The following is a 17,379-nucleotide window of genomic DNA, read 5'->3' on the forward strand; positions in this document are numbered from 1 at the left end:
GCATTTTTAAATATGTAACTGATTATAAGTTAATAACTAAACTGATTTATCGATTAATCGATCAAATAAAGGCTCCAAAATAGAAATTGGTACCACGGTTAATAAAAACCAAATTAAATTTGGAATTGATTTATGATCATTCTATAGTTCTTATTTTTGCCTCACCACTTCAGTCCATAATCAATTTTTCTATTGCAACTTTTTGCTATAGTTGCATACATGTTATAAAAGGAAGAGTAGCCATTTTATGGGTCAAGGTACGTATCATGCAATTTTTTTATTCTTCTAGTTTATTCAACCTATTCAGTTACTTCAACACACTTGAAATCTTACATATAATTGCTACTATGCGAATTACATCAACAAACTTTTACAAAAAATTTTTACTACTACACAAAAGATAAAAACACGGGCATCACATAGTAATATTTACAGATACAAACGGAATTCTGTATTTATGGGAACATACGTGTCCATACGAGTTTCCTCAATATCTTGAAGTACCCGTTGTAGCCCCAACCGACGCCATAGGAGTTTTGACAAATGTAATATTTGTCAAAACCATCTTCACCATACAATGGTTATGGCATGAGTGGTGTTGTAGGCCGAACTACTTGTATATTTCAAAACATCCTACTAGTTTAAAATTTTAGAATCAATAATATAATCAAATCAAATACTATAAAATGAATATTGAAGTAAAGAATTTACAGTGTCATACCCCATTTCTGCACTTTAAGAATGAGTTTGTGACCCAAATACAACCAGTAACTGGTTGTCTGCGCAAAGTTCTTCAATTTTGTCATCGGATTTCAGCTCTCTATAGTTGCTCATATGAATCTTTTCATCCCGCATAAAAGATGAATCATTAAAAAATTTATATACTACAAAGTTCTATTTAAATATCTTAAATTTTACTTACAAGTTCTATTGGTTTACCAGACACACGAATCTTCGGCAACATAGGATCTGAATTATCCCATTTACAGTTTGGATTAAATTTACCTGTCCATGGATAAACCATGTCCGGAGATAGACCATAGTTAAGTACTTAAGCAAGTGCAATCTTTAAATGGCACACATAGCCTCCACGCGGGATGCGATTAGGAATCCCAACAAGTTTTTCAGGGGTAAAAACCAAATATAGCCAATTTGAAAACTCTTCTACGGATCCGATGAGGGACGAATTTTTTCGTGCCATCTCATCGCTGTATAAATATAAATTCGATGCGGTATCCCTTTAATCACAAATCTCACAAAAATCTCTTTTCCCATCTCCACTTTGAATCATTCTTTTTCATTTGTCAGATTTTTGCAAGCGTGGGTTTGGTTCCCCTCTAGCCTCAAACCGGTGTCCCTTTACAACACTCCACTTAATGTTTTCATTTGTTTGTTAATCAAAATCCATGGACCAAACTATTTTATTCCCATTGAAATACACCGAGCACAAAAAAACCACCACCAAAATAAGCCTAGAAAATCCCAAATTCCAAGAGCCACAAGAACTGTCTGCATCTCTGTGACCGATCCCGACGCCACCGATTCCTCTGACAACGATGAAGAAGAATTCGACGTCATCTTCAGCCGCCAGCGTGTCAAGAAGTACGTCACCGAAATCAGAATGGAGACAGCTGTCGGCGGGATGAGAGCTGCCGAGACACTGCCGCCGAAGCCCAAGCCTATAATTAAGTACATAAGCAAGTGCAATCTTAAGTGATAGATTGAAGTGCAATCTTCAAGTGAAGATTGCACTTGCTTATGTACTTAATTATGGTCTATGTCCAAACATGGTTTATCCATGGACATGTAAATTTAATCCAAATTGTAAATGGGTTAATTCTGATCCTATGTTGCCAAAAATTCGTCACTCTGGAGAACCAGTTGAACTTGTAAGTAAAATTTACGATATTTAAATAGAAATTTGTAGTATGTAAAATCTTTTAATGATTCATCTTTTATGCATTATAAAAAGATTCGGTTTGGGGACTCCAGAATGCTAACATCCGATGACGAAAAAGAAGATACTTTGCGTAGACAACCGGTTACCGATTGTATTTGGGTCACAGACTCATTCTTAAAGTGAAGAAATGGGGTATGACACTGTAAATTCTTTACTTCAATATTTATTTTATAGTATTTGATTTAATTATATTACTAATTCTAAAATTTTAAACTGATAGGATGTTTTGAAAGATACAAGGCGTTTGCCCAACAACGCCACTCATGCCATAACCATTGTTGGTTATGCTGAAGATGGTTTTGACAAATATTACATTTGTCAAAACTGCTATGGCGTCGGTTGGGGCTACAAGTACTTCAAGATATTGAGGAAGCTCGTATGAGACACGTATGTTCCCATAGATACTAGAAGTCTGTTTGTATCTATAAATATTACTATGTGACGCCCGTGTTTTTATCTTTGGTGTTGTAGTAAATATTGTTTGTAAGAGTTTGTTGAAGTAACTCGTGTAGTAGCAATTATTTGTAAGAGTTCAAGTGTGTTGAAGTAATTGAATAAGTTGAATGCAATTTACTATTTATTCAAATGAGACTAGTAGATTATTTTACAAGGGATTGTAGGTGGAAGCAATGTTATGTTATCTTTTATTTCTAAACAAAAGGCGTTTCTGCAAGGAAAATAAAATAACTTTAAAATGAAAGAAATTGAAAATTTAAGAAACATTTTCAACCTTAAGTAATTAAACTGAAATTTTATTTTTTGGTGAACACTATTCATAAGAACATGGAAGTTAAGAAAATTGTTCCACATGATTTTTTTCGCAATAATAAATGGAGACGATGAAGATGATTGTAAATTAAAAAATGATTTTAATGGTGATTAGGTATTTATTTCGTATGGTCCATTGTTGTATGAGAAGCAGTGATGCAGTTCGAACGTAGAAATCGGGCTAAAACCTTTGGTGTCAGAATGACTTGAAATTCGCACGCACCCCTTCGGTGTCAAAATGACTTGAAATTTGCACGGCACATGCGAATCGACATTTGGAATCGAACTCAATTTTATTTATAAAAAATCAACTGCGTCCAAAAACACAAAACCACGCTATTTATAAGCGTCTGGAAACCCTAGAAATTCAAAAGGAAAATAGAAACTTAAAACTAAGTCCGAAAAAACAGTAAAATGTCGTTTTCACCCCCTAAACGATGACAGATGGCCAAAATCCATCGTCGCGATGAGTTCGATTCCAAACGCCGATTCACATGTACCGTGCGAATTTCAAGTTATTCTGACACCGAAGGTTTTAATCCAATTTCTACGTTCAAACTGTATCAAGCAGAGGGAAGAAAACGGAAACAGTTGACCAAAATGCCAATCTATGAAATCAAAGAACTTTCTAACCATCGAGACTTTGGTAAAATTAATCGTTGCAATTGAAATCTATAAAAAATTTGAGAACACCAAAACAGAGTATTGAAATGGATCACAAATTGGCTTGCAAATATAAATACTACTCCTCCGAATTCATTTAATATAGCTGAGTACAACCAATATACCTTTGTTATGCCATTTGGGACAGAAGAATTGATCTATCACCAATATTTTGCTTATGCAATGGGTTGGGTATTTACTTCAATCATTTTTCTAAATTTCCAACATATGGACAAATCTTGGTCCTTGAGATAATTTATTGCGCTTATTTTAGATAAACTATTGACTAATAATCTAATATATTTATTCTTACTGATAAATAATAAATTCATATGGTGGTGACGAAACAAATAAATAGGTATTTTTTAACTATTAATTAAAAAATTGTTAGAAATTTGGGCTTCCACATGACTAATTTAATGTGTATGGCTATCTTTCAGTTGCCCAATTAAAGTGATCCAATAAAGATTAAAGTTTGGGCTAAAGTGTATTTAATTGTTATGGAAATAAGTGTAGATACCATAAAGTGATTTTCTATTTGATGAGGGACCGAATAGAAAATAAAAGGGTTTATATTTAATATAAATATAAGCTAGGTTTATGGTCCCCAGACGTCAGAAGAACATTCGATATCTCTGTATTCTCTCGGCAGACTATTGCAAAGAATGTCTCTGATCGTTTGGAAGATCCATAGCCGCTGCAAAGCAATTCCGCCGTTCAATTCGTTATGGTTCAAGGTACGCTTCCGCTCTACAGTTTATACTCCTTCTCTGTCGTTCTCGGTTAATCATCATAGAGAGCTTTATGTAGTTGTTCATTCAATTATTCCAACAAGTGGTATCAGAGCCACTCTATTGATGATTCTCTGAGAATTGGAGAAAGGAAAATTAAGGTTTATTTTTCTGTTCGTGTTTTGGAAATAAAGAATCAATTATGTGGATATTAGGGTTTTATTCATAAAAAGCTGCCGGTTAAATTGATTGTTTATATAATTCTAATACTTTGGATTTGATCAAATATGAATTCTCGCGAATTCAAAACTGATGTGTAGTAGAGTATTAGATATAATATGGGTTCTGTGCGGTTTGTTTATTGTATGAATTGATAATTCATTGCTACGGAAAATTATTTGATTTTATTTAAGGTTGTTTGAATATGTAGAATTACATGTTCGTCGATAAGCTTAGCTATTAATATTGAAAATCTCGATTTTGCTTTGTGGGTATGTGGAATATGTTTTTTTTTTGTTCCGTCGACCTTAAAGGATTAGGAATTACATGTACAGGGACCTTTTTTGGTTGATGATTGAGAATTCTTATGAGAATTAACTTTATGAGTACGTGATGGTAAATTATATTCATGTTTTGGCGTGTTTGGTGCTTTGGTTTGACTGCTGATGCAAAATTGTATCTGATTTGGGATTTTCGAATTTAATTTAGTTGTTTTGATGTTGCTTGTGATTATCTGTGTTTGCTAATTTTGATCTTGGGAGCATCAAAATCTGGATTTTGTCGATTTTAGTGAAAATCGGATTTGGTAAAATTATATGGAATCCCGTTAGGAGTCAGCAATTTGCAATTTGCTGGGGAGCTATTGGACTGGCCGTCAGGATTTAGCGACTCACTGAGTTCGCAAGGTACGCGAACCTAGTGACTCGTTGGCTAGCCACTGTATTCTGAAAAATTATCAACGACTTGCTTGCAAGCGTTTATATTCAGTTTTAAAATTTTAAATTCAAATTTTTGGGCACATCTCATGTTCCTTATTTTCTACTAATGAATGTGTATTTTAATGCGGATATTAGTCGGCCAAAAGGAAGACTAATATTTGGCACAAAATACACATATACTTGTGGTAATAAATGCGTGACAATTATTCAGTTTTCTTGTGAGGAGTGTGATGCCAAAAAGATGGACGCTACTTAACAGGATCTTATCGCCAGTATTTAACCACTGTAAGGAGGTTGCCATTTACAAGTTCATATTACTGTCAAAAGACTTGATGTGGATGTTGTGCTCGGTACCTCATAATGTTTTACTAATGTTCAAAGTAGATTAGTCGAAGCAAGACGTTGCAAAAGTAACCTCTCTTGTCTATACTTCTTTATTGCTAATGTTAGGACGGTATGTGTGTATGTATTTTAATGCGGATATTAGTCGGCCAAAAGGAAGATTAATGTTTGGCACGAAATACATATATACCTGTGGTGATAAATACGTAATAATTATTTAGTGATCATGTGAGTAGTGTGATGCCAAAAGGTGGACTCTACATGACCAGATCTTATTATCAGTGTTTGATCACTACGATGAGGTTACCAATTACAAGTTCATATTACTGTCAAAAGACTTGATATGAATGTTGTGCCGGTACCTCGAGATGTTACCTTCTATTTGAATTTTATTATGTGAGCATGACAATTATTTTAGTTTTGTTCTCTGTTCAATTATGATGTCTGCTTCTGCAGTTTCTTCCAACATGAACATGTCAGTGTTGAAAGGGTCTAATTTTAAGGATTCCAAAGATTATATTTTTATTGCTCTGGGTTGCATAGATCTGGATTACACGCTAAGGATTGAGCAACCTACTTCTCCTACGGGCGGTAGTACTTCTTATCAAAGGAGAAACTACAAGAAGTAGGAATGCTTGAATCGTGTAAGTCTACCGATCATTGAGTTTAGCATCCCATAAGCCTTTTGAGGCAATGCATCTAAGTATATCACTAAGGCCAGTGAATACCTTGCCAAAATTAAAGAACGTTTTTGCGAAACGATAAGGTTGAGACAAGTGTGCTTGATCTCAATAAAGTATATAAGGGCAAGGGCAGTATAAGGGAGTACATTATGAAAATGTCTCACGTTGCTTCACTTAAGCTTGAATTCTAAAGACTTGTTTGTGCATTTGGTGTTGCACATCTGGTTAGTATCTCAAGAAATAAAGTAAAAGGCATTAAGAGAAAGTGTATTGAGAATGCTGCTATGGATAAGGGTTTATCACAAAAGAAACAACATAAGGATAATGATAGTTGTTTCTTTTGTGGTAAACATGGATATAAAAAGAAGAATTGTAAATATCACGCATAGCGTGCAAAGGAAGTTACAATTCTTGTTTTGGTATGTTATAAAGTTAATTTGGATTTAGTCCCAAATGATATTTAGTGGGTAGATTCTGGTGCTACTACTCATATAAGGTTATCAGTGCAAGGCTGTTTGAGTTACCGAAGGTCAATTGATGGTGAAAGATATATCTATGTGGGACATGACAAATCGGTGGAAGTAGAGACTATTGGGCATTATAGATTGTTATTAAAGACTCGAATTATTCTGTCTTTGAAGGATACTTTATTGTACTGTCTTTTAGACAAAATTTGGTTTCTATTTCTGCTTTGGACAAATTTGGTTTCCTTTGTTCATTCAGAAATAGTAAAGTTCTTCCTTCAAATAATTCTAGTATTATGGGCACTGTTTCCGTAAGTGCATATAACAATCTTTGTATGCTCAATTATGTTACTTCATATTCAGAAGCTTTACATGTTGAATCCAAAGGGAATAAACAAATTAAATCATTAGAATTTGGTTAATTTATGACACAAGTATTTTGGTCATATCTCAAAATAAAGGATTGTGAGACTTTTGTCATATGTTGTATTGAATACACTTATCTTTTCAGAACTTGATTTGTGTGTTTAATGTATCGAAGGAAAGCAGACCAAACTTAAGAAATTAGGTGCCAATAGAGCTATACATTTTAGAATTGATATATATGGACATTTGTGGTTCATTCACTTCGGTTTCTTAGAATGATCAACAATATTTTATATCATTCACAAATGAATATTCTTGTTTTGGGCACCTACATTTAATCTATTAAAAGTCTGAGGCTTTAGACAAGTTCAAAATATTCAGGGCTGATGTTGAGCTCCAACTCAACAAAGGCATTAAGAAAGTCAAATCTGACCGTGGTGGCGAATACTACGATAGAAATGACTGCTCAGGTGAACAATGTCAAAGACCTTTTGTCTTCTATTTGGAAGAGTGTGGGATCGTCCTTTTGTACACCATGCCAGGATCGCCTAGCATGAGTGGTGTAGCTAAAAGACGAAATAACTCTTAAAGATATGTGAAGGAGTATGAATTATCATTCTTCCTTGTCGCATTCGCTTTAGGGAGAGACATTAAAGACTATAGCATATATTCTCACTTTGGTCTTCCAGAAAAATTTAGGGGTTTTAAATTTTATGATCCCACAAAAGGAACTAGTTTTTGGGACGAGAAATATAGTATTCTTTGAGGATGTTGAGTTTGGGGGGAAGAATGTGTTAGGGAACATTACTTTTGAGGAGGAGTCTGTATAGACACCTACTACTACTTCTGACAATGATCAAGTATCAATTACTATCATTGAAGAAGAAGCATATTAAGAACCTCAAGATGATATTGTTGTAAACATTCAATCTCATGCGGATGATATCATTTAAAGTCAATCTCAACAACCTCAACTAAGACTCTCGTCAATGGTACCACAAATTTTATGAAGTAGTTCTTTCATTTGGATTCAGAAAGAACGCTATTGATGATTGTGTGTATCACAAGTTCAGTGGGAGCAAATGCATCTTCTTTTGTATTTGGAATCGAAAGAAATAATTTTCGATTGTCACAGAAGGGATATAGTGAAAAGGTGCCTAAAGTATTTGAGATGCATAATTGCAAGTAAAGAAATACCCCTATGACTAAAGGAGACAAACCTAGTCTCATTCAGTGCCCTAAGATAATCTTGAGATTTAGAAAATGCAGAAGGTTCCATATGCTTCGGTGATTGGGAGCCTAATGCGTGCTCAAGTGTGTATTAGACCCAATTTGGTTTTAATTGTTTATATGTTGGGAAGATATTTCAATAACCCGATATGGATTATTAAGAAGCAGCAAAACGGGTTATGAGATATTTATAGAGAACTAAGCATTACATGCTCGCATACAGAAAATTAGATCATTTGGAGAGATCTTTAGGCATTTTGATTCTGATTTTGTTAGATGTCAATACAGTATAAGATCCATTTTAGGTTACGTGTGTCTGTTGGCTGTAGAGCCATTTCGTGGAGAAGTGCTGAGCAAACACTTGTAGCTACTTCTGCCATGACAACAGAATTCGTAACTTGTTTTGGGGCATCTAGTTGATGAATATGACTGTGAAATTTTGTCACTGGGCTGCATATTGTAAGGTATTGAAAGACCACTTAAGTTATGTTGTGACAATAACTCTACAGTATTATATTCTAAAACAACAGGAGCTTCCTGGTTGTTAAATAAAGAGTTCGGAATGGACAAATACATATAGAGCATAAGGGAATGGATTTGATGATTACAATCCAATCATTAAGGGACTATCACCCAAGGTCTTTATGGGCATGTAGCCCAAATGGGTGTTATGCTGTTTAAGGACACTTCCGTTCAGTGGGAGTAGTTTTGGTTATTGCTCTATATTGTGTTTTGAACATGTATTTATAAAACTCATGTTATTCTCTGCAGAAATAAAGTATTATGTTTTGTCCATTAATTTTGGTTTGATCTCACTTTGGGAGGACCAGTTGGAAATAGGCATGTATGATCACCTTGCATGAAATTTCCATGCTACACTCCATAATTGATCTGTTGTTGATTATATTTGCATATGTGATTACTGATGGGTTTAATCATGAAAAAATATGGTGACTGCCCCTTTAGTCCTATGTCGATATGGTTGATAATAAGATTGTTCGGAAATACACTATGTGATAGCATTTTGAGCGCTCATTCAGTTTGTACACATTTATTTGGTGTCATGTGTTGCCCAAGTGGGAGATTGTTAGAAATTTGGGCTTCCACATGACTAATTTAATGTGTATGGCTATCTTTCAGTTGCCCAATTAAAGTGATCCAATAAAGATTAAAGTTTGGGCTAAAGTGTATTTAATTGTTATGGAAATAAGTGTAGATACCATAAAGTGATTTTCTATTTGATGAGAGACCGAATAAAAAATAAAAGGGTTTATATTTAATATAAATATAAGCTAGGGTTATGGTCCCCAGACGTCAGAAGAACATTCGATATCTCTGTATTCTCTCGGCAGACTATTGCAAAGAATGTCTCTGATCGTTTGGAAGATCCATAGCCGCTGCAAAGCAATTCCGCCGTTCAATTCGTTATGGGTCAAGGTACGCTTCCGCTCTACAGTTTATACTCCTTCTCTGTCGTTCTCGGTTAATCATCATAGAGAGCTTTATGTAGTTGTTCATTCAATTATTCCAACAAAAATATTTTAAAAAAAAGTTATGCCGCATTGCCGCGTGTGTGAAGAGCGATATCGACAGATCCACGGATCTCAACGTTGCGGAGATTAAGACATCGTCGGCTTTGGGGCAGTTTGTGAAATCGAGGCAGCTGATGTGGCTGTGGGGAGTGAGGGAGTCGGGGTGGAGTAGTTTGAGAGTTTTTTGTTGCGAGGACTCTGAGGTGGCGGGGAAAGATGATCTCTTGTATTAAGAGATTCCATAGGGATAGTTGACGAGTTGTGTATATTTTTTTTTTCTAATTTGTTGAATTTTTTATTTTATTTTAATTTTTGGATTGATATATTTAGTAAAAAATTTAGATCATGATTAAATTACTAATTAATGTCACCATACTTTAGTGTATACTGTAAAGTTAATGCACAAAAATTTGATTGAATTAGTTTTAGGCTCAAAATGCGGACACTTATTTGAAAGTACACTTTGCAGGAAAATGAAAGTCGTATTAAAATTACAAAATAAGTGTAAGTTCGTGCATTAATGAACAGCTAACTCAAAACAAAACAAGAATTATTTGAATTTTAATGAAAATAGGTGCAGGAGGAGCGTATTTTTATTTATACGTGCACATATTAATATATTTTTAAAACATTAATTTTTAATTTTAAATTAATTAAATAAATTAGAATCAATATTAACAATGAACAATATGAGTAACAATTTTAGTTATATGAGAATAAAAAATCTATACAAATCAACATTGAAGCATAATAAATTTCAAACATATCACATAATATAATGTTTAAATATTAAATCATGTAGTAAGAAGATAAAACTCTATCACAATAAAGAATTAAATACAATGAATAATTTCTCATCATTTTAAAAGCTTCTTTATACACTACATTTACTTTAAAATTAAAATCAATCCCATCATTATAAACTAAAATCTTCAATTCTTCACAACTCGTCCCTCTTCAACAGAACTCGTAAATAAAGCCGCCTGTCTCACCTAAAACTACAATAAACTAAAGAACAAAATCAATTTGCAATGCACAAAATCAATAATCAATATGTATTAAAACGATCATTTGTAGAGCAAAGCATAATATAATTCTTAGTGTAAATAACCTCCCACTCACTCACGTATGAAACATGGGAAACTAACCAACTAAGTGGATTATATATTTATTAGGATTAATTTCTGAATTTTATATTAATTACATCTACATCCCTCAACATAAAATGATTATTTAAAACCTCCCAAAACTCCTCTACATTCCTATGACTTTATGTTCAATTAACTTAATGAATACATTCATACACATACGTACATGAGAGTGTATAACTTGTGACAATTTATCAAACTCAATGTCACCAAAGTTTCCTAGGAAACCTATTAATTGGAGCAAATCGTTTTCAAGAATGCCAAAAGAGTGAACAAGTGGACCAATTTATTTAGTAAATTAAACTAAGACTTAAAAGCGTCTCCGGTGGCGCTCCTCCTACTATGACTTCCCACAAAACTGTCTGCCACGTCATCACTAGCCCTTCTCATTCCACTGCCACATCACTAGGACTTCCCACAATTATTCAATTTACGGACTTAAAATTTACGGAATTAAAATGTCGACACGGAATACGGGAAAATTCGAAAACTTCATTAAAATACATAATTAAAAAAAAATTTACATAATTTAAAGAAAATTACATAATTTTAAAAAAAATTACATTATTTAAAAATAAAATTACATAATACCCTCGGCTCTCACTCCTCCTCGTCCTCGTCCCCGTCGCCCGTGCCGCTGCCGCCTCTGACGTGCCCGCCCCCAATCTCGACGCCATAATCTTCAATGGGTGGCATTCATAAATCGCGCCGACATTGATCGACCACATCCTTGCACAGCCTTTTGAACACAGGATCGTGAGTGTTAAACCACTTACTCGTGCTCTGCATCGGGGTCTTCGTTAGCTGCGCGCGGGCGAGACGGTCGTTCCCTGGGTCTTCTAGGGCCTCCGATTCGACCTCGTAGGACCCGTTGCCGCTGCCGCTTCCCCTTACCATCCGTTGCGCAGCCTTTTGCCCCATCGGGCGACAGCGACGGCGAGAGTCTGTTCGTGGTAGCGGGGCCACTTCCTCGGCTCCGGGGAGCTAGTGCGAACCAGCACTGCTGTTGTACTCACCGGAAGAGTTGATCTTCGTCCGCTTCCAGCCCGGGTCGACACCCACAACAAACTTTTGCGATTCCTTGACCACGAGAAAGGCCTCCCATTGGTCAAACTCTTTGAACTTAAATTCTTTGTCGGGGTACTGGGCCAATGCTCGTCTCTTCACATCATCCTCAGACATGCCGCTGGTTGTCATGCGCATGTTGTTTTGGTAGAGGGCGGCAAAACGACTGAGCTTAGGCCTCAACCGAAGCCACTGTTTCCGGCATTGCTCGGAAGTGCGAGGCTTCGCCCCAGACGGTTTGCATATGCGGCAGGCCTCACTAATGCGAAGCCACAATCGGTCAACATACTGGTTCGGCCCGACATAGGGATCCTCTACTACACCGACCCAGGCCTTCGCAAGCGCGAAATTTTCCCACACGATCCAGATCGGGACTTTGCCCTTGCCCCTACCTCCGCCCCTGGTCTTGCCCTTGCCTTTGCTCCTGCTCCTTGCAGTAAGCTCCGCCTCATCCGGAGCCTCACGGATCGGCGATAGCCCCAACTCCGCTCCCAGCTCCTCAAAAAAGTCTCGATGCCGGCGTACTGAGTCTCCGGAACAGTACTAGGGGAATCGTCGGCCAACAAATCTATATATGGACGATAGACAGATTCCCTATGCGTCCTCGGGCTCCTGTGCTGCATCGACCCACCCACCGCCATATTTGGCGGCGTACCGCCCATCCCCACTGCCCCGGGCATCATCCCACCCACCCCCACCATATTTGACGGCATACCGCCAAACCCCGCTACCCCTGGCATCATCCTACCCACCCCCACCCCCACCATATTTGACGGCGTACCGCCCATCCCCGCTACCCGGTCATTATCTGACTCATCAACTGGAACATATTGTAGAACATTTGGGGAGTCATCCCTGCCATCCTCGCCATTTGGGGATTCATCCCCGCAAAGTTTCCCTCTGTTCCGGTGGGAATCGGGGGTGTGTTTCCGCCGCTCGTGGTGGGGGAATTCATATTGTACTCCATTGTTGTAGAAATGAAATTTGTAGATTTAGAGAGAGAAACTTGTCAACACAAATGGTGTGAATGAAATATATAAAAGTCGGACGTCCGAACGGGGCGTCCGAGTGTCGCCACAATGGCGGACGTGTGCCCGTCCGTGGGGAGGACGGGCGAGCCCATGCGACAGGCAAATGGGACGGGCGCGGGCGCCCTTCGGAGCTACTACGGCGGACGTCCTACCGGGTAGGACGTCATTGGAGAGACTCTTAACTTACTATAGCCTATAAACAAATAGTATGACACAAAAATTCATTCAAAATTTATGTGCTATGCTTCAACATAATGGCACCAAAAAATAAGATTGGTAAAAGTGGGTTTCAAAATCTTTAGATATTTAGGAAGAAATTGAAACTAAGACTGAGCTACATTGCTACTTATCTCGAGTAAAAAACTAAGAGTAGAAGTTACATAGGAGTACTGACAAAGAGAGTGGTGCAAGCCCATCAAAAGCCACCATATGTTACTGCGATAAGATTGATATGATGTGGTCAAGGGAAACGAAGAAAAAGTAGGGGCAGAAGCAAAGTACAAAAGAGTGAAGATGCTCCTCGGAAATTAATTAAATCTTTTCATGTTCTGGGTAGTGCTAGAGTCATTTCAAGTAAAACAGCGAGCTTGATGCTTCCCAGTTTGCGCTTTGTTGCATGATACTATCAAAACTCAGCCACAACTAAGTAGACTAATGCAATGTAATATGCAGCATAAAGATTATCAAGAGTAGTATTCAATTGCTTTTACTGGTTTGACAGTTTTTTTTTGGGGGGGGAGGCAAATCTCAAGACAATCGAACAAACTTGAGGACAAATATTAGTAGTACTTACTCATTCACTCTTTGTTTGGTTTTGGGCTTGAGAGAAGAAACTCTTTGCATTGCGGGCCACCTCTTCCTCAAGTACTGCCTCTAACAATAAGTCGGATCCACTCAAATCACCTGACCCCAAATTTACTAGTGAGTTTCTTAGTCCATGAAATACGTGACACAATTTGTGCAGAAAAATAGAAAAATGAGCTTTCTGCTGATAACGTAAATTGGTAGGTAGAAGCATGGTGATGAAAGAGCCCCAAACAGAAATTTAGATATGGTCACCTTTTTGACAGGGCAACAGTTTAGCAGTTTCAGCTGATATAGGTAGAACAACGAACTGACCAGAATCATCCTTTAACTCATTAAGAACATCGTCCAAGGAATTTGCAGTCAAGGGTGCAGATTCAGCCAATCTTGCATATGCGCTTGCTTGACTATGTATATCAGACAGAGAAAAGGTCGTCGGACTGTGATCCTTAAGAAAGTTGAAAGTTCAATAAGGACTTGAATTTAGACTACTAGTATCATAGTTCCGAAGTCACCTTGGTCGTGCTACTGGAAGACATTGTTCTCCTGAGGAGGTTTTGAAGATTCCTTTTCCACTTAATCAAGTAACAAAACAAAATGAGAATGACAAGAAAAAGCTACTTGCATACGACAACAAAAAGTTGTAACCAAATGGGTACCATTTGTAACAGGTGGTTGACTAGCAAGATTATCAACAAGTCTTGTTGTCAAGGGACCAGGGTTCATGAAAGAAATGGACCGAACTTCATGGCATATTGCTTCTAGTTGTGACATTGTATCTTGCAGTTCTTTATGCACCTGACAGAAATTAACAGATTTTCCCATGCTAAAACAATCAAATTGTAGAACGAGAACATAAATTACTTTCAGACAATGAGGGTAATCTTGCAGACATATATGACCATCGAAATGGAAATGAAGACTATCATACTATTCCCACTGAGAAGGTCATCACATACATATAATCTGCAGGTAAAATTCAGAAACGGAATATAACCATCACCTATTCACCTTAATATATAAATTAAAGAGATGGCACTGGTGCAATAGCACTAAATGGCATAGTATACAACTAACAAACAAAGAATGGCTTTTGCATTTTAAAGTATATGTGGTTAAGCTATAATTCTACAACTTAAACAAACAGAAGACAACATTAAAAACACTACTGCTAAGCAGAGCAATCTTCTAATAAGTTGCAAAATATAAACACCAGTTGCATCAGAAGACATTAAAGCCCCATGCAAGAACCACTACCTGACGAGCTTGAGATTGATGCATAACACTTTCAAATTGTCCACGTGCCACTTGAACATATCCGATAGCGCGCCCAGCTAACCTCCCAGCCGTTCTAGCTATCACTGGAAGATCCTTTGGACCTAATTCAATCGCAAACTCGACCAATTTTATTTATTTTTCCCTATATTTAAACAACCCCAAAGTTTACATGGTTTCTAAAATGCAGGAAACTGAGCCTAAAAGTAAAATCGCGCTAGAAAATCCGGCCTTAAAATGAAATCATGGAACGATTCAGGGAATGACATGTGATGTGACGCTGATTGGGCATATTCATACCGAATTACGTATGTGCAGAGAGATAACAAGAGAGTACCAATAAGGGCGGCTGCAGCCCCAACAATGATGAACAGCTCCCCGTAAGAAATGCCGAGCATCTTTATCCTGTGAGTAATTCTCCAGGGGGATGAAATCGGTTACTGTCTCGAAACACAGTTATGAGCAGTTCCTTAGCAACATTTTCAACAATCTGTTTCTAAAATATTACATGAGCAGCAAATGTTTACCAGCTTCCACAAAATATCAGTTAAAATGTAATGCTAGTAGCCTATATTTTGAACTCAATAATGTAGACGAAAAGATATTTTGTACATGATCAGTTGATTATATTCAACATTTCCTCAACACTAACCCTAACAGCTCATTGCATTCTCAATTGCAAAAAACAATAACCAGTTAGTAATGATTCAAAATTAAAAAATAAACTGAATTGATACATAAAATCAAGGATGTTCATTTTTCCATCAGCTGTGTGTTTAGAGTATGAACTTTTTCAGTTTCCAAATCTGCTGTAGAATAATTTTTCATCGTATTTCCATTTCTTAAAATTAATCAATACACGAAATTATTCTTCACCAGAAATCAAAAAGCGCGAAGCTAGAAAAGAACATGAATCCACAAAATCGAATGCAAGTGAATTTTCCTATACATAAAAACCATAAAAATTACCTGTTCAAAATCTTCGAAGATGCTCCGATTGATTTGAGAAGAAAAGATGGAGAATCAAAACTCTAGAAATCGACATTCATTTCTGAGTTGGAGAAGCTCGAGAATATCGATTGATTTTCCATAACCAAAAATAACTGGAAAACGGGAAAGAATTTTTTAAGAAAAAAGTATTCTTCACATAAACGCGAATTGCTGCTGATTTTTCTGGGCTTTTTCTCAATTTTGAAATATTGGACTGTTTGGGCTTTCACCTAAAATTTTAAAAAGTTGAATTTTCCCACTAACTTTTAAAATTATCAAATAATATACTTTATTTAAGTTAGTTATTTTTTACGGGCAAAAAAATTATGACAAATAATATCATGATACAGATTCTTTTTCCTAATTTCTCGACAACAATTTCGAGAGCTTCTAGTTCTTCAATCTTTGAGGATAGTTTTTCTCAAAGTACACCCTCCAAAATTGCTCTTCACTCTGTCAGTATGGCTGTAATTTTTTCGTTAGTGGAAAATAACAAACTCTGGTAAAATTCGTGATATTATTTGTCAATTTTAAAACTCGTAGGAAAAACTGAACATTTTGAAAGTTTCTTGATATTAGGACGAATATACCTTAATAATTTTGTCTCTTTCTTCAATTTAGAGATATTAATAGTACTACTATTTTCTATATTACCAGAATATATATCCCGAAATAACACAATAAAAACTTGGTTAATAATTTATGAAAAGCACACTGTAGTATAAAAACCTATCATTCTTTTATCAAAATTATGTTTTTCATTTTTTATCGTTCATAATATTAATTCATGCCATAAACTTCATTTTTCGATACAAAATATTTGACTGATTTTGCATCATATGAATAAATATGTGTGAATATTTTTTTTGAGTTCATAGATGCTTGGATTAATTTAAATGGTTGTTAAGATTTTTGTACGAAGAAATCTCAACTATACGTATATCCAAAAAAAATTTGAGGAATGGCATAATAAATGTTCTTTTCCACAATCCCAATCCAAAATAAAATTTTGTAAACCTTTTCTATTCTATCCCCAAATTTTAAGATAACTTTCATTGTCACACATATTGAATTTGTTTATAGCTATATTGCATTACTTTTTTCACTTTTCAATAAAGGCACACCTAATTGGTGTTGTTTTTCAATATAAACACACCTAAATTGAGTTGTTTCGAACAAAATGAAAAAAATTACTCCCTTAACCTCATTCAAAATGTTCACTCTTTTTTTTTTTCCTAATTAAAATAACCACTTTCCAATTTTAGAAATATCCTCCTCTCTCATCTCTCCTTATTAAAATATTTAACTACCTTTTTTTCTATCTACTTTATTCCACCTAATAACTCCTCCTAAAATCTGTGCCACTCAAGAATGTGGCCATCTCGAGTG

General features: G+C 36.0%; 1 pseudogene across 1 annotated transcript; it reads right to left on the reverse strand.

The window, feature by feature from the left end:
• Nucleotides 1-13,176: 13,176 nt before the first annotated feature.
• On the reverse strand, nucleotides 13,177-16,179 carry LOC125219466 (uncharacterized; annotated as a pseudogene). The gene is made up of 7 exons (XR_016135306.1): nucleotides 15,970-16,179; nucleotides 15,338-15,440; nucleotides 14,983-15,104; nucleotides 14,385-14,523; nucleotides 14,255-14,300; nucleotides 13,981-14,216; nucleotides 13,177-13,824 (listed from the first exon to the last, which is right to left on the reverse strand). The product of XR_016135306.1 is annotated as an uncharacterized LOC125219466 (transcript).
• Between the last annotated feature and the right edge of the window lie 1,200 nt (nucleotides 16,180-17,379).

This window comes from Salvia hispanica, chromosome 1, assembly GCF_029641045.1.
Source record: "Salvia hispanica isolate PSC_SH4W2 chromosome 1, Shi_PSC_v1, whole genome shotgun sequence".
Taxonomy (NCBI): domain Eukaryota; kingdom Viridiplantae; phylum Streptophyta; class Magnoliopsida; order Lamiales; family Lamiaceae; genus Salvia; species Salvia hispanica.